Genomic DNA, 21,004 nt, shown 5'->3' on the forward strand with positions numbered 1-21,004 from the left:
AAGGATGCTTGAAGCATGAGATGTCAGAAATATTCACACAATAAAGCAAAATAATGTACATATTTCAATGATTATAATTGAAGGTAAAATGTAGTTATGGTGGTCTAGGACTGTTTTCTAAGTGCTAATGTTCTTTTTTTTAAGTTATGTAACAGATAAATGTACCAGATTATTGTGAAGGGCACTTTATTTATGCTTAAAATGTCTTTTATCATCACTTCATATTTGATGTTTAGTTTTAGCACTGGAGCTAATGTAGCAAAAAAGTAATGGAAGCTTATACCCCACCGATTAGCATGGTGCTAACTGCATGACGTAATGTTTGCTGGGTTCTAGTGCCAGAATGTAACTGGATGACCATTTAAGGTGGAATGGAGAATTTGCTGTTTCTGTGGAGGGTTTTAAAAGGAGCCGTCTGGTTTCTAAAAGGCTCCTGTCCAGAGTAAATTTCGGGACGAGAGGATGGAATGAGTTGAAAAGTGAACATAAATATTTTTGTGAAGAAATTTTATGTCTTATTAAAGCTCAGAAAATGTGGGCTATCCACATGCCTTTGTTATTAAGTCAATTTTATGCTTCATATAAAATGGAAAACAGTGTCTTCACAAACAAACCCAGCGGACGGCACCTGACACCGTGGTCAGTTTCTACCAGCTTTAACTTTCACAGCAGACCAGTCTGAAGAAACACCACTGCCTTCCACTTATATGCCTGTAATAATAAGAAATATAAAAATAAATACAAGAAAATAAATAAAAAAGGCCTACAGAAGTTTAACCTCATCAGCAACGGCTGTAGCTGAATGGGTGGGGCTAAACTGCTGTAGACTGAATGAGTGGAGCTAAACTGCTGTAGCTGAATGGGTGGAGCTAAACTGCTGTAGCTGAATGGGTGGAGTTAAACTGCTGTAGGCTGAATGGGTGGAGATAAACTGCTGTAGGCTGAATGGGTCAGGCTAAACTGCTGTAGGCTGAATGGGGAAGCCAAACTGCTGTAGACCTTTAGCTCCGCCCATTCAGACTAGAGATATTTAGCCCCACCCACTCAGCCTACAGCTGTTTAGCCTCACCCATTCCGCCTACAGCATCTTAGCCCCACCCATTCAGCCTACAGACTTTTAGCTCTGCCCATTCAGACTAGATAAATTTAGCCCCACCCATTCAGCCTACAGCAGTTTAGCCCAGCCCATTCAGCCTGCAGCAGCTTAGCCCCACCCATTCAGGCTACAACAGTTTAGCTCCACCCATTCAGACTACAGCAGTTTAGCACCGCCAATTCAACCAACAGCCTTTTAGCTCCACCTATTCAAACTAGAGAAATTTAGCCCCACCCATTCATCCTACAGCAGTTTAGCCCCACCCATTCAGCCCACAACAGTTTAGCCGCAACCAGTCTGCAGTCCATGCTAAAGTTACAAGGAGTGTTTCAGCCTGGACTGCTTTCTGAATGTGGCAGCTAATCAGAACAGAGCTCATTTACATATATCATATATCAAAAGCACAGTACCTACAGGGATAAAGGGAAAATGTCATGTAAAATTTGTTTATGGCTGTTTTTGGTACACAAACTTACACAAACTGTATAAGTGGAAAGAATCCGGTAGATCAGATTAAAACTCTGCAGTAAAGACGATCAGCAGGAGTTCATTAAGAATCACTTACACACACAGCACTGCTAGAAACACATTACTGTCTGTTAGAAAACATCTCTGTTTATTTTTACAGAGTTAATGTTAACTGCAGGGCTTCAGTATTTATCCTTCATCACTAACACAGAATCTCTCTCTCTCTTTCTCTCTAAGATCATCACTAAACGCCTCAATGTGTCCAACTGAACCAGCCGGAGACCAAACAGCTCCGCCCCTTTTCCTCTCCTTCATGTTTCTCTGTCAGCACTTACTTTTGACACTTTCTATTATTTCTGCTGGCGCATCTCACACTGTTCACACAAACTCTCTCAGAGCTCTGCTGGGCTTCTGACCACAGGTGGACCAGAGCCAATTACCACTCAGGGTACAGTTTTTCGCCAGGGTATGCAGTGAGGAGCAATGTGTGGATGCCACTTAGCCAGCTGAAGTAATCTTAAATAACTGTTACTATTTGTTTAGCAATCATAACAAAACCATATTTTAATTATACACCGATCAGGCATGACATTATGAGCACCTCCTTGTTTCTACGCTCTTGTCCATTTTATCAGCTCCACTTACTACACAGGTGCTTTATACTTTGTAGTTCTACAGTTACAGACTGTAGTCCATCTGTTTCTCTGCGTGCTGACTGAGTTAGCCCCCTTTTTTGCTGTTCTTCAGTGGTCAGGACCCCCATGGACCCTCACAGAGCAGGTACTATTTTGGTGGTGGATCATTCTCCGCACTGCAGTAACACTGACATATCACTGCTGTTAGAACAAAACCTCATATCTCCAAAGTAGAAACTTACAGGAGAAGGAAAAAACATACTGTACTTTTAATGTAAGTCAATGGAACAAGAATTTTTTCCAAGTCATTTTGGACCTTTATTTTACCCACGATGTAAAGACCAAGGAGTATTTTCAAATTATGTCAAAAACAGAGAAACAACAAAAATGGAGGTAAATGTTTTGACATATATTTATGGATCATTCTACCAAACTAGTTCAAACTGCACGCCCACAGTAAAACACAACTATTTATATTTATAATAAAACCAAAAAACAATGAAGTATTCAGATCTTAGATATTTACATGGATTTTGTTCTGATTGATTTAAAATGAAGACTTTAATAGCGATAGAAATAAACTAAATATATATAATCATCATTTATAGAGTACTTTCTATTGGGAGGAGTCTGTCACAAACCCTAACTCCTAATTTTACATTTCTAAAAATGTTTTTTTTTTTAGATTTTTTTTTCATGTAACAAACAAAACACAACAAAACATTCTTTTAGGTTGTGGGTGGAGCCTGTATTTTAGGAATTGAGGCTGCATCCATGTCTCTCATAGCCACATGGTGAGCAATTAGATCCCATTGTTTTGAAGCAAATGCGTCCCAAAGTTTGATAGTCAGTGTGGAACATTAAGAATCATCATATTTCCTGCAGTTTTTACTTTTTAGTGTTTTAATGTAAAATATTTTCTTTGTGAACAGCTGTTCAAAGCTCTGTTTGCTGGTCATGAGTTTCTGAGCTCAAAATGAGTTAAAATTATCACCAAAACAGTCACTACTGACACATTTGGTAAAGTTTGGGTAGAGTTATGATTGTTTTACTAGGGAAAAAAGAATCTTCAATCATTTGATGACATAAACATAATTAAGGTAAAGGGTCAGTAAGGCATATAACTTATATATAACCTTATATTATATATTATTTCATACTATTTATTATATCATAAATATTCAATGGCAAAAAGTATACAAACTGCTTGGACCTAAGTTTATGCATTAATTGGTCATAAAATGTGATTTGTGATGATAAATCACAAGTATAGACAAGCACAATGTGTTAAAGCTAATAACATACAAACAATTACAATCTTTCAGCGCTGGTGTAAAAAGTAAGTAAACCATTAGATGTCATAACCTCTTTTGGCAGCAATAACCTTAAACAAGTGCTTATGGTAGCTGTGGACCAGACCTGCAGAATGTTCTGGAGGAACACTGGATCATTCTTCCTTACAGAACTGCTTCAGCTCAGCCATATTGCTCAGATAGTTGGTATGAACGGCTTTAGATTAGCTCTAGATTAGCAGATTTACTTCTGTGTTTAGGGTCATTGTCCTACTGCATCACCCAGCTTCTACCAAGCTTCAGCTGGCAGATCTCCATCCTGACAATGGGGATCGGTCTGGGCCCAAGTTATGACTTTCCATCCAACATACTTTACCTCTGGGTTGATGTTGTCATGGTGATATGCAGTGCCTTTATTATGCCATATGTGAAGCGTGAAATACCCTCTAATTAACCTCTTCGATACCTTAAATGTCTCAAAATCAAAATTCTGGGGGGTCCCTGAAGATCAACTTGATCAGCAATGTTGTTATGCTGGCCATAAGGTGAAAACAGATGCTCAAATCCAGATTAAGTGAAGCTCATTGTTCATCTGCTTCACCCGCAATCAGCTTCTGTCTTTGCTGATCTTGACTTACTAGAGCGGCAGCACTGCTCTGCGTCAGGGTGGCGCTGTAGCACACTGGTTAACCCAGTTGGTCCTTCATAGCCTAGAAACTATAACTCTGCCCGGATTCCTCTGAAAAACTAGAATGAGCTGAAGCCCAAGAGTTTGGAGAGAAGAGTGACTGTTCCTCATTTCACATACTGAAGACAGAAGAGGAGACGAGGAAGATCTCAGTTAATGTGAGGAAGAGTGCAGAACTGAGCTAGAACAGAGACTTTACAGAAGAACAACTGATAAAACAGACATTTACTGACATTGACTCATCAGCGCCGCTATGGAGAGAGAGTTAGCAGCCAACACGGGACCCCCAAATACTGGGGATATTTCATACACTGGCCATACGTAGTGCTGAACAGTTCAAACTTAGTTTCATTCGTCCAGAAAACAGCAGTGTTTTGGAGAGTAAAGGCTTTGGCAAACTTCAAGCATACAGTAATGTTTTTTTGGAGAGCACAGGCGTTCCTCTGTGGCCTCCTTCCATGAACATCATTCTTGTTCACAGGTTCATCACTCATGAAAAGAGATGTTGACCAGATCCAATGATTCCTACAGATGTTTACCTTAAAGCTGATGCAGAGTCCATTCTTTTCAGGAGACTCACTCTCAGTTCCCCAAAGAATCTGCAGACACTCTTCCAAAGTTCAGTCTTAGAAGCTGGTTCATGATTTTCTGAGGTAATCAAACCCATTCAGTGATGATGAGGTCTGGACTCTGGGGTGGTCAGTCCATTGTTCAGCTTCTTTGTTTGATGTGTCCACCTCCTTTTCTCAGTGAGGTTCTTCTTGATCAGCTACACGTCCTTTCAGACCCATAGCACTGACTCGTCTTCTCACAGTGGAAGGATGGACAGAAGTACCTGTGGATGTTTTCAGATCTGAAGCAGCTTGATTTTCGCTTCTCTCTCAAAGATGAAAGTTTTAAGTGCTGTTTATCTGATGGGGGCAGTTTTGGGGTCTAACAGCTCTTCCAGGTGGTTGTTAGGAGTCTGTAGCTTTTAAACAGTTTTCCTTTGACTTCCTCCCACCTTATACAAGTGGATTATCTTATATGTCCAATCTCCTCAGAAATATCTCCTGAATAATTTGTATTTAATGGCCACTTTGACTGAATATTCAGTAATTGATGGGTATGTTGTATATAGTGAAGATCTTTAATTATCACAATATTACATTTCAGCCATCCCACACACCCCTAACTGAGATACGTTTCATCAGAACGCTGGCTGACTGAGAATGTCATGAAAGATGATTCTATTCCAGCAAATTCCTGAGCGTGAGTGTGTGTGTGAGTCAGTCTCAGGGTGTGGTTCGCGTGTGAGTCACAAAACACTCATCTGTCAGCTCATCTACTAATACACATATCAACACACACTGATTTTCCAGTTTATTCAGTATTTTCATCTCATTGATACACTCACTGGTCTTTATATCAGAAACACCTACCATACAGGAGTCCTTTGTAGGTTCACAGTTAAAAACTGTAATTGTTGCAAAGAAAAACCTCCCTTTTAGCTTCAGCCACTAGCCACTTTATTAGAAACCACTCCCTTATAGCCCCACCCACTGGCCACTTTATTAGAAACCCCTACCTTGTATTTCCACCCACTGGCCACTTTATTAGACACCCCTCTCCTCTATCCCCACACACTGGCCACTTTATCAGAAACTCCTCCTTTGTATTTCCGCCAACTGGCCACTTTCTTAGCAACCCCTCCCTTGTAGCTCTGCCCATTGGCACATTATTATTAACTGCTCCCCCGTATTTCCACTCACTGGCCACTTTATTAGAAACCCCCTCTTGTATTCCCACCCACTGGTCACTTTATAAGAAACTCCTCCCTTGTATTTTCACCCACTGGCCACTTCATTAGAAACCCCCTCTTGTATCCCCACCCACTGGTCACTTTATAAGAAACTCCTCCCTTGTAGTTCCACCCACTGACCACTTTTTTCAAAACTCCTTCCTTGTAGCTTGTGTTACTGTATAAGAAACACTTTGCATGCAACATCATATTAGAAATATTTTTAATTTTAACTGATTGGAGAGAAGATGAATAATAGGTCCAGCTGTTGAGTGTTTGTCTCATGCTCTTGTGGTGGAAAGAAACAATCATTTTACGTGTGTTAATGAGAGGTGTGTGTCCTCAGGACGTCCCGGACACAGTGCGAGATTCCACACACTCAGTAAATCTGAGCCAAGCTGAGTATAACTGTAGCATCAGAACAGATGACACTTTTACCTACCTCTAATAGACTTATGTAGTCAGCATCATGCTTATATTGCAATACCTACATTTAGAGTTATTCATTCAGCCTAATGAGAAACTGTAGAACAGACTCAGTTTATATCACAATACCTACATTTAGAGTCAGTTATTCATTCCACCTAATGAGAAACTGTAGAACAGACTCAGTTCATATCACAATACCTACATTTAGAGCCAGTTATTCATTCAGCCTAATGAGAAACTGTAGAACAGACTCAGTTCATATCACAATACCTACATTTAGAGCCAGTTATTCATTCAGCCTAATGAGAAACTGTAGAACAGACTCAGTTTATATCACAATACCTACATTTAGAGTCAGTTATCCATTCAGCCTAATGAGAATGCCAGTGTGTATACATGGGCCATGCATGCAGCCTGTTGCAGTAGATCCCATTTGTGTTTTTTGTTTTTCTTTTTAACTTTTATTTATTTTTCTAATACTTTATTTACCTGACAAGGCAACATAGTGAAGCTGTGCCCTCTCAAAACATGCTAGTAGAGAGAGTCTTTCTCTGTTTTTTCGCCGTGAAGGTGCTTCCTTCACTCTCCTGGTTCGCTGCTGCGCTGCAACATGGCTGCTTTGTTTACACCCAGGATCAGCTGATCGCGCTGAAGCCAGCCAGCATGGCGACCAGGACAACTAACATCCCCAAAGAGCTATGGAGATTGACGCACAGGGGATGCAGAGGAGGGTGAGACGACGGAGGCTTATGCAGAAGAGGGGATATAAACTACATTGATGACGTTTCCATCGATGGCTTTCAGACTATTCAGGCCAACCGGGGCTGCACCAAGAGTGGTAAGCGCCAAGGAGGAGGGCTCGCTGTGTTAGTTAATAACCTCTGGTGTAACCCTGGTCACATTACCATCAAGGAACATGCCTGTTGCCTGGACATTGAGCTGTTGGCTGTTGGCCATATTATTTACAGAGAGTTCTCCCACGTTACTAAGATTAAGATTAAGTGATCCTTATTAGTCCCACAACAGGGAAATTTCACCTCCGCATTTAACCCATCCGTCAAGTGAAACACTACATACACTCTAATGAGCACACACACACTAGGGGACAGTGAGTGCTCTTGGCGGAGATACTGTCCACTATAGTAACGAGGAGCATTATTGTGGTTGTTTACATCCCCCCCTCTGCCAACCTGACATCGTTGTGTGATGTCATTTAATCAACTATAGTGCATTTCTAAACTCAAGACCCGAGTGCCTTTAATGCCATGTCGGGTGACTTTAACCATGTCACTATGGCCAAGGCACTACCAAACTTCACTAAGTATGTGGACTGTCCCACGAGAGGAAAAAACATTGGACCTGCTGTATGCTAATATTAAGGACACAGAAAGCAACTATAGGAGGAAGCTGGAGTGGAAACTTGTGGTTTGGAGTGGAATGAGGACCATCGCCAGCTTCAGGTCAAGCAACAACAGAGGAGTACAGGGTAGTGCGGATGGGGCCAACAAGCTAAATCTGTTCTTTAACAGATTTGACACCGCAGGCTCTGTCCTTCCCCATCCTGTCTCCTCTGCTGCCAGTCCTCAGCAGCCCACTCTACTCCCCCTCCCTCCCCCTCCTGATAGCCTGCCCCCCTCCTGTGACTGTCCACCTCACACCTCCACCCCTCCCCCACCTGTCACCTCTACAGTGTGTCTCACTGCTGACCAGGTGAGAAGACAACTGAAGAGACTCCACACAAACAAGGCTGCAGGCCCTGAGGGTGCTTAAGCCTGTGCCACCCAACTTTTGGAGTACTGCAACATGTCTTCAACATGAGCCTGAATCTCCAGAGGGTCCCTATGATGTGGAAGACATCCTGCATTGTTCCTGTTCCGAAGACGCCGCGACCGAGTGACGTCAAGGACTAGAGGCCAGTGGCACCGACGCCCCACGTCATGAAGACCATGGAGAGGTTCATCTTGGATCAGCTCCGGCCCATGGTCCAGCCACTTCTGGACCCCCTCCAGTTTGCCCAACAGCCCCGACTGGGAGTTGAGGACGCCATCATCTACCTGCTCAACCGAATCTACATTCACCTGGACAAGCCAGCCAGCACTGTGAGGATCATGTTTTTTGACTTCTCCTGTGCATTCAATAACATTCAACCTGCTCTTCTGGGTGATAAGCTGACAAAGATGCAAGTGGATGCCCCTCTCGTGTCCTGGATTGTTGAGTACCTGACTGGCAGCCCACAGTATGTACGCCTGCAGCACTGTGTGTCGGACAGAGTGGTCAGCAACATTGGTGTCCCACAGAGAACTGTCCTCTCTCCCTTCATCTTCACCCTCTACACCATGGACATCAGTACAGGATGACAGTGAAGGACTTTGTCACATGGTGCGAGCTGAATCATCTGCAGCTCAACGCAACAAAGACAAAGGAACTGGTGGTGGACCCGAGGAGGGACAAGGTACCGGTGACCCATGTGTCCATCAGGGAGGTCAGTGTGAACACTGTGGAGGATTACAAATATCTGGGAGTGTATATTAACAATATACACTAAGAACACTGATGCCCTCTACAGAAAGGGCCAAAGTCGTCTCTATTTTCTGAGGCGCCTGAGGTCCTTCAACATCTGCCAGATTATGCTCTGAAAACTCACCCAGTTTCCCAAGAATTTGGAGTGAAGAGTGACCGTTCCTCATTTCACACACTGAAGACAGAAGAGGAGACGAGGGAGATCTCAACAGAGACTTTACAGATGAACAACTGATAAAACACACATTTACTTACATTGAAACATCAGTGCCGCTATGGAGAGAGAGTTAGCAGCCAACACGAGACCCCCAAAATCTGGGGATATTTCACACACTGACTATAAGGATTAACAAATCATACACTGTGCAGCTCTAGACCACATCGTGGAGTATTTTTTGCGCCTGGGAACGCTGCTGGAGGTTCCATACAATCATTGTGTCTGTTTCGGGTGTGTATAGTGAGAGCTGAGTCATCAGAGCGTCTTTTTTACTTAACTACATCCAGCACAGTGAGTCAGACAGTGTGGAGCTTTTGTCCAGCTTTGCCAGCAACATTTTCATTCAACACTGTAACACTAGCCCCTCTATCCACCACTGCACAGCTCTGTAAGAGCAAAGCTAGGCCAAAAATTAGTTTCAGAAAAATCCAATTTACCCAGTTTCCCTCCGAACCTGACCTACAACATCTTGCTTTTCATTTCTGTAGCTTGTACTAACAGATTAGTGTTCACACAGGCTGCTGGAGCAGAACGGAAGCAGTGCTGCATCTAGAAAAGCACATTACAGTGGAGTAAATTACACAGAAAAACTATCTGGATGATTCTGCAGAACTGGTTCAGAGTCAGAGCTGAAACACATTTAGGACTTTTAAATGATTTGGACTTTAGACTAAAATCCTTTTGCCCTGAGTGACTCTGAATCTTAACTATGTTTATTTTATTAAAAGTAATGATTGAACATTCCATTTTGTTACTACTGAACCAATCATAACTCTACCAAACTTTCCCAAATGCCACTATATGACCAGCAAACACAGCTTTGAACAGCTGTTCACACAGAAAATCATAATATTTTACATTAAAACACTAAAAAGTGCTGAACTGCAGAAAATATGATGAGTGTTAATGTTCCTCACTGATTTTCAGATTCTGGGACACATTTACTTAAACAATGGGATCTAACTGCTCACCATGTGGTCATGAGGGACAAGGATGCAGCCTCACTTCCTGCTCTAAAATGCAGGGGCATGGCTAAAATAACACTCCACCTATATAAAAATCTGTGTTTTGGCAATGACATGAAAATGCAAGACAGCATTTTTTATTAAAAAAATTAAACTCTTGATAAATCTAAATCATTCAACTTCTCCTTAGATAAAAAACATACTTCAATTTCTTTTTTTAAAAGTGAGCATTATTTTAAGTGTAAATTTACAGGTTTGGTTTTGGGACAGACTCCTCAGAATAGAAAGAACCTTAAAAATTATTTTGTATACACCAACCGACTGACCATATTTTATACTTTGTTAGCCCCTTTATACCCTGTTCTTCAGTAGTCAGGACCCCCATGGACCCTCACAGAGCAAGTACAATTTGGGTGGTGCATCATTCTCAGCACTGCAGTAACACTGACATGGTGGTGGTGTGTTAGTGTGAGTTGTGCTGGTATGAGTGGATCAGACACAGCAGTGCGGCTGGAATTTTTAAACACTGTGTCCACTCACTTTCCACTCTATTAGACACTCGTATCTTGCTGGTCCACCTTGTGGATGTAAAGTCAGAGACTCTCTCTTTACAGAAATCGCATACATTAGCGAACATACTTATTTGCATTCATTACTTGTTAGCTACATTAGCCTCGAGATGCGTCCCCGTTTTATTGACACAGTCCTGAATTTTGGCAGCCGGTCTCCGTCTGGAGTTGTCCCCGTATTTAACTGTGAATTAAAAACACTGTAGAAAGTCCTAAGAAAGAGCTGCAGCAGAGCACACGGGCAGACGTCTCATGTTGAGCTTGTTTCATCCAGCAGAGGGCGCTGCTGTTCTCTACTGACCTCTTATACAACTCTCTCACCTAGTTTTACTGCTGTGTAAAACTCCTGAAGCTCGCAAGTGTCCAGTGAGCCCACAACATCACCACAGACATCTTTTCAGGACACGAGGTGACCCAGGTGTTAAAGGAGGGGTGGAGTTACAGGACTGAATCGCTGTACCAGGTGATCGGTGGGGTCTGATTTACATGAATGTAACACCATGAGATCCAAAAACAGAGCATCATTTTAAACTGGGTCACTTTTTCAGCCTCCATATATGACATATGGCGTATAGCAGCGTCTCTGTCTGTCCAGAACTGAAGCTGCCCAGGGGTGAGTTTAGGCTCTGGATACTGGGCTAGAGACAAGGGTCTCTTTTGTACTGCCAGAATAATATTCATATAATATGAATATGAATTATGGGCTCATACAGCCACTGAATGTTTTGTGATAAATGTATCCCTGACCATTTTATCAGTCAGCCTTCACCAGAGTTTATTACAGTACAGCAGTTATTTGTGGTCAGCGTACATGAAACTGGAACTGACCCCACTTTTTTATTTCATAGATAAAAACACTGGATGCTTTAATGATTTCTTTGTTTATTCTGTTCATTTATTTGTTTATTTATATTACAATTAATGGTATTTAGGTTTTTTAAAAGCCTTTTTACAGTAGTTTCTTTCTTTCTTTGTGCAGTAGTAGCTGTCTAGCCCAGACTCAGAGCTCTGTTCCTGTGCTTTGGGGTCAGTCAGATCCCTTTAACAGGCCAAATCTGAGCAGATTAGGGTTCTAGATTGAGAAGAGTTTGAGATCAGGCTGATGTGCCTGCTTAAAGCATGTTTAGACCTGTGTTTAGTGCGGTAGCCGCTCTCAGTGCGCCGAACATTGCAAGAGCAATAAGGATTTTTAGGGGCATTATGACTGAGTTAATAAAACACAGCTGCCCCTAAAAGTCCCTCATTTTTCTTGCTGCCTTTTGGTTCCTAACTTGTTCTCCAGGGAGGTTCTCATATGGGACTTTAAACACCGCGCTCCACAACAAGCAAAGGAACGTTGGGAAGAGGTGAGGCGATATTCTCTTTTCTTCTCTCGTTTTCAGTTTCTTTTCTTGCTCTCTCTCTTGTTTCCTCTACTTTTCTCATCTTTCTCTGCTTCTCTCTCTTTCCTCTCTCTGTGTCTCTCTTTTCTTTCTGTCTAACTTTTTCTTTTCATTCTCTTTCGTCCCATTCTCCCATGTCTCTCTGTTCTCCCCTTTCTCTCTCTTTCATTCTCTCTACGTCTCTTTATTTTTCTTTTTTCTTGCTCCTTTCCTCTCTCCCTCTTTTTTCTCCCTTTCTTTTTATCCTTCTTTCTCTGTCTCTGTATCTTTTTTATTCTTTCTGCCTTTTTCTTTTTTTTTCTTGATCTCTCTTGCTTCCACTTCCTTTCTCATCTTTCTCTGTTTCTTTCTCTCTCTTTCCTCTCTCTGTTGGTTTTTCCTCCCTCTCTGTCTCTGTCTCATTCTTTCTCATTCTTCTCTTTCTTTCTCCTTCTCTCGGTCTCATTCTCTTACTCCCACTCTCCCTTCTTTTTTCCCCTCCTTTCCCTCTCTCTCTTTATCTTCTCTCTCTCTCTCATGCATGCCAAACTCTTCATAAATTGCTGTTATAAACGTATGTGTGTGGGGGTGTGTGTATGTGTGTGTATGTGTTGGTGCGTGTGTGTGTGTGTATGTGTGTGAGGGGGGTTGGGGGGCTTTGCTTTGGGATCTGAGGGAGGAGCTGAGAGAGGTTACTGAGTTCAGCTCGGTTCTTTAAGCTACACGTTTTCCTCTTTGGGTTTGTGTTTGTCTGTGTTGGAATGGCGTGCGCTAACGTGCTCTCCACATAAATACATCTCAGCCACTGAAGCCAGCGGAAAAAGTGGAAAAATATCTTATATTTCACTGTGAGATTGTTGTGAGCATATTAGAAGATTATTCAACCCATTTATAGACATTTAACATGTTTGTCATTTTATCCAGTGAATCTGTCTCACTGCACTGAAAGATCAGATTACATGTGTGCTTGTTGTTAAAGAGCCCATATCCAACAATTGTACTATTTTGTTTTTCACACAGAAGCCCACTTTTAAAGATGCTTTTGTTACTATCTCTTTAAGACTGTATGTTCTGATTGGCTGCCCTGTACTACCCCTCATTCAGAAAGGACTCAGAACTGAAACACTCCTATAACTTCAGTGTGAGTGGGCAGGGCTAAACAAGTGTAGATGAAAATATGCAAATGTATGACATCACAAAAACGTTGAATGCAAAATGAGCTGTGTTTGCAGATTAGTTTCTACATACAGACGGAAACTGATAATAATGTTTCTATAGTACACTCTTAAAAAACATGGTGCTTCAAAGGAAAACAACGGTTCTATATAGAACCATAAACACACAAAGAACATTTTGGTTCTCTGCATGGTGAAATGGTTCTTCAGATTGATGGAGAATGTGCTGTAAATGGTTCTATGAAGAACCCAAAAGGGTTTTGCTTTTGTTACACACTTAAAAATTATGGTCCTTCAAGGATCCTTTAGAAAAGAAATGGTAGGGTTCTTTGCATTGCAAAAGAGTTCTTCAGATTGAGGGAGAATGTGCTGTATAAAATTGTATAATGTCAGGCTTAGAAGAACCCTTTTTTGGTGCTAGATAGAACTAAACACAACACATTATCCATTAATCTGAAGAATTATTTCACCATGAAAAGAACTAAATGGTTCTATGTAGAATCAGAACCATTGAGGAACCAACTTTTTAAGAGTGCATATTTAAAAAAGGGAGGAAAAATCCCAGATATTGGCCCTTCAAGTCATTTTTGTCTATTAGATCACTTTATATCGCAAAGAAGATCAAATATATAAATCAAATAACACATCGCAACAGTTATCCTATACAGTGTACATCTCCACCATGTTCATGTATATATCTACACACCTATAATCTATTTTTTTGCATATCTATAAGTAATTTATTCTATATACTGTAATGTTGCACTATGCCTATTTATTGCACACTTGCACAGTCTCTTTTTGCACTATTGCTACTATTTGCACTTCTGGTAGATGCTAACTGCATTTCGTTGCCATGTACTTGTACTGAGTAATGACAATAAAGTTGAATCTATCTATCTATCTATCTATCTATCTATCTATCTATCTATCTATCTATCTATCTAGGTTGATTTATCATATAATATCTCAGAAAATCTGAAATATTATGTATAACTGTAATTTAAAATGCTTTCACTTGCATCTTAATTTATGGCTATATAATATAATATAATATAATATAATATAATATAATATAATATAATATATCACTGCTGTCAGTGCAAAATCTTGTTTCTACAGAAGGAAAAAAAATGTCTTTCCAAGTCATTTTAGGCCGTTTCTTTTAGTCCATTCATCACGAAACACAATGTAAAGAGCAACAGGCATTTTCAAACAATGTCAAAAACAGAAAAACAACAAAAATTGAGATATAAGGTTTTGTTCTGACAGCAGTGATAAATTCTATTATAATATATTATATACAGCCATATAATATAAAATATGAGACATGTTTTTTGCAGTGAAGTACAGCTGATCACAAATGAGTTAAACAATGTTAAATGGCAGTGAAAAAGTGCTGGCAGCTGTGCTCAGTATCAGCGTCTCTAATCAGCCCTGCTGGGCCCAATCCCAGAATCCAATATATACGCTCAAACACAGACCACAGCGCAGACGGGACAGCAGGGTCAGCTCACACAGACCTGAGTGGCTTTATATAACCAGCAGAACATCTGCAGCACATTACCAGCACATTACCACGTTCTACTGTTCTTCACTTCCACAGAGAACCTTCACCCAGCTTCATCACTCGCCCTCCAGAGAGGTTCTCTCATGGGAGAAGAGACGAGGGGCATTTATACGTTCTCTCATTTTCTTTCTTCTCTCACTCCCTCTATTTCATTCTCTTTTTTCTCTCTCCTGCTTCCTCTCTGTCTCTCTCTCTATCACTTTGAAACTTTCATTCAACTTTAGTTGCGTGAACCTTACAGGAGATTCATGAGTAAGTGGTTGAGATGTAAACAGAGCAGTTCAGAGTGGTTTGGTGTGAAACGCTGTTCTAGAGAAACTTACAGAGTCAGAACTGTTCACAGTGGTGGTGATAGGAACCAGACGTCCACCTCTAAAAGCTCCCTCACAGAAAGTTTCTACATGAAATGGTTATGAATTCACTGCCTGATGACTGAGACACTGTTTTATGATAGTTTTGAGAACTTAAACTCCATTCATGGTGGAGGGATACATGCAGGGAGCTGTGAGGCAAAATAGTCCCCAAAGAAAACATATTATTTCAGATTTTCCATCATCAACATTCCATATAAACTCAGAAGACTCGTGTAGGTTCTCTGATGGTTCTGTAGAGTAATTAAAATGTCTATATTTGTGTTGTAGTCATGGCAACCCCTGGTTCCTATCACCACCACTGTAAAGACATCTGAACCATTTCACACCAAACCACTCTGAATTACTCTGATTACATCCCACACACTTAGTTATGGGATAATTCTGAAAGATCAGTGGAATTGCCCTTTAAATGTAGTCAATACAATAATATGTTTTATTTTGAGATCCCTGTGAGAATATTTGAACTCATTTATTTATGTAATTCAATATTACAAGGTAATTCTGTCTATTGCTTAACATATTTTACTTGTTACAAGTGATTATATATGTTAAGGTAATTTTATCATTTGCAGATAATTGTGTTTGAAGTGCTTGAAAGATGAAAAATAATCAACCAATAGAAAAACTAAACTGGATAAAATAATGTAAAAAAAAAACTAAAACATGCTAAGAAATAGATTGAATAACCTTGTACCATGTGATAATTTCAGTTGATATTAAGGGTAAAAAACAATTTAGTCTAGATTAAGACTCAATCTAAGTAATCCCACTTTTACACTCCAAAGAGGAAAATATATGTAATTTAGATTAAGGCTTAATTTTGGTCCTGTAAATCTGGCCTTACACTTCAAACAGAAACAAAATATATGCAGTCTGGATTTAGAATTAATCTTAGTCCTGAAAACCTGTTTTTACCTTTCAAACAGGAAAAAATTATATACAGTCTAGATTTAGTCTTAATCTGCATCTTCAAACAGGAAAAGCAATCTATGTAGTCTAGATTTATGCATAATTTTGGTTCTTGCCACCCTTGCTTCAAACAGGAACAGAACTCACATGTACTAGATTTAGGCTTAGTCCTGAAAACCCACCATTACACTTCAAACAGAAAAAAATGTATGTAGTCTAGATTTAGGCTTAATATTAATCCTGCACTTAAAAAATCTGATATGTCCTACATTTAGGCTTAATCTTGGTCCAGGAAACTTCCCTTACACTTCAAACAGGAAATAAATCTATGTAATTCTAGACTTAGTCTCATTCCGCTTTAAACAGGAAAAAAATCCAATGTAGTCTAGATTTAGGTTTAATCATAGTCCAGTGAACCCGCCCTTACACTTCAAACAGAAAAAAAAATCTTACAGAGTCTAGATTTAGGTTTAATCTTAGTCTTGCAAACCTGCTCTTACACTTCAAATAGTAAAAATCTTACAGAGTCTAGATTTAGACTTAATCTTTGTCCTGAAAACCTGCTCTTAAAACAGGAAAAAAAATATGCATAGTCTAAATTTAGGCTGACCCCACTCTTATACATTCAAACATTATAAAAGGTGCTGCATTGAATTTAATTGAGTAAAATGTGCATCATTTCCACAGAAATTAAGACATGAGAAGAAAATAAAGTGAAGGATGATGATGGAGGTAAAAAATGAGCTGAAGTGCGTTTACAGTCTAATGCTGATCATTTCCTGACCTGCTCACTGTTGAACAGCGGAAACACAAGTGTAGAAGTTTATTTTCTTACTAAACTGAGCAAAGCCGTCCGTGTTTCCTCACTCAGGCTTATCATATGTAAACTACTCCATAAGCTGCCGCTGCAGGAGACGTTTATCTGCCCTGGGTGTTTGTTTAAATATCATTAAATATGAATGAAACTGTGTGGAAGATTATGTGAGTCAGAAACTGGGACTTTGTAGGCCAGTTGAGAGTGTAGATGCTCACCTTGCCCGCAAAGACCCAACCTCTAACGCACTGGACACAGAGCTGCGGCCTTCGTTCACACACTCCACTGCAGGCTTCATTAAAGGGCCCATACCCCACTTTTTCCACTATTTCTTCTCCTGAAGTCCACTGAGAACGTTAGTGTGGATTCATTCACCAAAAACCAGTCATTCATTTTTACACTACCTTTTTTCAGCCTCTCTTCACCTCTTAATTAAACAGACTGTTTCTGTGCCTTTAAGACCGAAATATGTAAATGAGCTCTGTTCTGTTTGGCTGCGCTGTGTTGCGCCTAATTTTAAAAGCAGTTAAAGCCTGAAACACTCATTAAAAATTTAACATGAATAAGTGGAGCTAGACTGATGTAAGTAATATGTGACATCACAAAATTAATGAGTTGTGAATTCAAAATGGGCTGATTTCGCAGCTTATTTTCCATAAATGGACCGTATGAACAGTATGAATGTGTGAAAAGTGAATGATGTGTTTTGAATCTTTAACAGTGTTAACATACTACATTAATGTTTTTTAAAAATCTGAAATTTTCCATGATGTTGGCCCTTTAATGCTGGCAACCAGGATCTCCATATTAATCAACTGCACTCTTCAAAATAAAAGTTCCAAAATAAATTCTTTGTTCACTTTAAAATGAAGAGAGTCATAATTTTAGGATTTAACACAAAGAGTTCCATGCAGTACCAGAAAGGTTCTGTGACTTCTAAGAGTTGTGGAACCTTTTTTGGTGTCATTTACAGCATTTTAAAAAAGGTTCTTTAGTAGTTAAAGGTTTTTTGGTGCACACTTAAAACTAAAGGTACCAAAAAGGGTTCTTTGAGAAGAACCACTGAGTCTTTGGTTCCCTAAAGAACCTTTTAATGGATAGTTATTTACAGTAAATGAAATGTGTGAGTGTAAAGAACATTTTTGAAAATGAAAGAACCTCCACATTATACAAAGACTCTATCCTATTTAAAGTTTTGAACTACACTTTTAAAATAAAGATGCCAGAAAGGATTTTTAGAAGAAGAACCACTTTCACTGGATTGTTCTTTAAAGAACCTGTATTGTAAATGGCGTATGTGAGTGTCAAGAGCCTTTTAAAGTATAAAGAACCTCCACATAGTGTGTTTAATGATTAAAGGTTTTTCCATGCACTTTTAAAGATAAAAGTTCCAAAAAGGGTTCTTTGGAGTGATTCTATTGAAGAACCTCTCAGTGGATCGTTTTGAGATGTGTGACTGTAAAGAACCTTTTTTTACATTTAAGGAGCCTCCACATGACACAAAGGTTCTATTCCAGCTAAAGTTTTACCTAGAACTGTTCGTCCAAGCCAAGAACCGTTTAGGAACTTTAGTTTTTAAAAGGCAAAATGGAGAGAGCTGCCATTGCTAGAATTTAGCACAAAGGGTTCTAAATAGTACAAAAAAAATGTTCTGTGACTTGTAACAGCAGGGGAACCCTCTTTGGGGCTATTTAGAACATTTTTTAAACGATTCCTCAAAGAACCATATAGTACATCATATAGAACAAGAATTGTTTAGTCACAGTTCTATATACAATCGCTGCCTTTACTAAAGAACCCTTGTAGGACAGCATAACTGGGCCAATGTTGGAGTTTACAGTGGCGCATACACTCTTAAAAGGTACCTAAACTAAAAGGTTCTTGGCTTGGTTACATGCTTCTGGAGGAACCTTTCATTGGAACCTATACATTACGTGGAAAATCTTCAGATTTTACAAAAGGCACTTCGCCCTCACATATATAATTTAAACACACACACATTTTCTAAGCCACTTCTCCCTCAGGGTCGCGGGGGATGCTGGAGCCTATCCCAGTCATTTAAACACATGGTTATTTAAAGAACCATGCCCTGAAAGGGTTCTCAAGGAACCGAAAGTGGTTCTGCTTAGTCATGAGCCCTTTTTTCTTAAGACTATATCAGTTAATATTGTTATATTAGCAGTTATATAGGCTTTACAACTGCAGTTATAAAGTTGTTAGGCACACAAAATGAAAATCTTGTGTCGGAGAACTGAATCTTACCTGGTACTGCGTGAGCTGACCGGTGTGAAGGCCATTCCACAGCACATGTTTAGCTCCTCATAGCTGCTGGACAGAGTTGTGAACAAGTCTGAGCAACTGTGAAGCTCCAGCTTTGACACACTTTACTGCAGAGTCAGTCCAAGCCAGCGAGTCCAGTCCGTTTCAGTTATTCCAGTCCGGTTCTTCCCCAGCGCCATGTCTCTCCACCAGAGAAAACTGGACGCAAGTCTGTGCGACTGATGCAACTGTGAAGCTCCAGGTTTGAGTCACATTACTGGAGCTGTACAAAAAAAAGTTAAACTAAACCGTGACTAAAGTGAGCCCGGTCCGGTAAATCCAGTCCAGTCCAGTGTGTTCTGTCTAATCCAGTTGCTCTGGTCCAGTTCTCTCTCTCAGTGCTGAGTTTCTCCACAAAAGAGAGGTGGACGGAGCAACTCTGGTGCAACTGAGAAGCTCCAGCACTGAGTCACACTGCTAGAGGCTGCTTTAGAGGCAGTCCAGTCCTGAAATCCAGTCCGGATAATCCAGTACATTCAATCCAGTCCAGTAACTCTGCTGTAGCTCCCATCACTGATTAAAAAATAAATAAAATAAAATGTTTTCGCTTGCACTGTACTTTTACATTACTATTATTGTTGTTGTTGTTGTTTCAGTCACTCCACTTCAGTCCAATCCAGTAAATATACTCCAGTCCAGTCAACACAGTCAGTTACTCCAATCCAGTAAATCCAGTCCAGTAAACCCAATCCAGTTCCATGAGTTTGATCCAGTCTAATCAATCCATTACATTCTAGGAATGGAATGGATTGTAAATACATTTACAATCCATGTTACTAAATACTAAATACTAGTAAATAATAAATACTAGTAAATACACTTCATTCCAATCAACCCAGATGAGTTCAGTTCAGAGATTACAGTCCAGTTAACCCAATCCAGTCCAGTCATTCAATTACAATCTAGTCAATCCAGTTCAGTGAGAACAATCCTGTCGACTAAGTCCATTCCAGTGCATTAAATCCACTCCGGTCTGCTCTCTTCTCAACGCCCTCTTTTAAATCGGCCAGTTCCTTCACTGGTGGTTTAGTTTCTCAGTCCTGCTGCTCCGCCCTGTAATAGTGTGTGTGTGTGTGTGTGTTTGGCCCTGACTAACCATGGCCCTCTCACTTCACCTCGATTAATATAACCTAGAAATTAAGGGGGGAATACTGCCAATTTTTCAAAATTCCCCTGTAGCCGAGGTGTAAACAGTGTGATTCAGACTTGTTCGGTGTGAAATGGTACAGATGTCTTTACAGTGGTGGTGATAGGAACCACGGGTCGCCATGACTACAACGCAAATATAGACATTTTATTTACTGTACAGAATCACCAGTGAACCAACACGAGTCTTCTGAGTTTATATAAAATATTGATGATGGAAAATAGAGCTACAGTTAAAAACGAGGCCTCACAACGAGGCAAAGCATGAAGCTATGCAAACGTTGCCATGGTGACAGTGACGCCGGTAAAAATGGATGATTGTTAGAAGAGCTTTATCATTGTAGTGTTTATCTGAAGTGGAGCAAGGCAGGGGGCGCTCTGCGCTCTTTATTACTGTTCTTTAATAGTGAATTCGTCAGGAATTCAACAGCGATATGTTCGGCATCCACGGCTCCCAAAAAATCTAAATCTGGTTTATTCCACCACTGTGGTGGCAAAGGTTGGGAAAATGTATCTCGCGTGCTAAGTTCACAGGCTTCCTTCTGCCGCTTTTGGTGGCAGAATTTCCCATCATGGCTCTGATTTGCCATCATCCATCTACCTCACGTGAAGGCAGACAAACGAAAGGAGCGGAGAGAGACAGAGGAGGTGAAAATAGTAAGGCTAGCGCTGACCCA

General features: G+C 40.2%; 1 long non-coding RNA gene across 1 annotated transcript; it reads right to left on the reverse strand.

Annotated features, from left to right (window-relative positions):
- Positions 1 to 552: 552 nt before the first annotated feature.
- On the reverse strand, positions 553 to 19,562 carry LOC108436952. The gene is made up of 2 exons (XR_001858572.1): positions 19,125 to 19,562; positions 553 to 711 (listed from the first exon to the last, which is right to left on the reverse strand). It is a non-coding gene; the product is annotated as an uncharacterized LOC108436952 (long non-coding RNA).
- Positions 19,563 to 21,004: the final 1,442 nt, after the last annotated feature.

Source organism: Pygocentrus nattereri, chromosome 14 (genome assembly GCF_015220715.1).
Source record: "Pygocentrus nattereri isolate fPygNat1 chromosome 14, fPygNat1.pri, whole genome shotgun sequence".
NCBI lineage: Eukaryota > Metazoa > Chordata > Actinopteri > Characiformes > Serrasalmidae > Pygocentrus > Pygocentrus nattereri.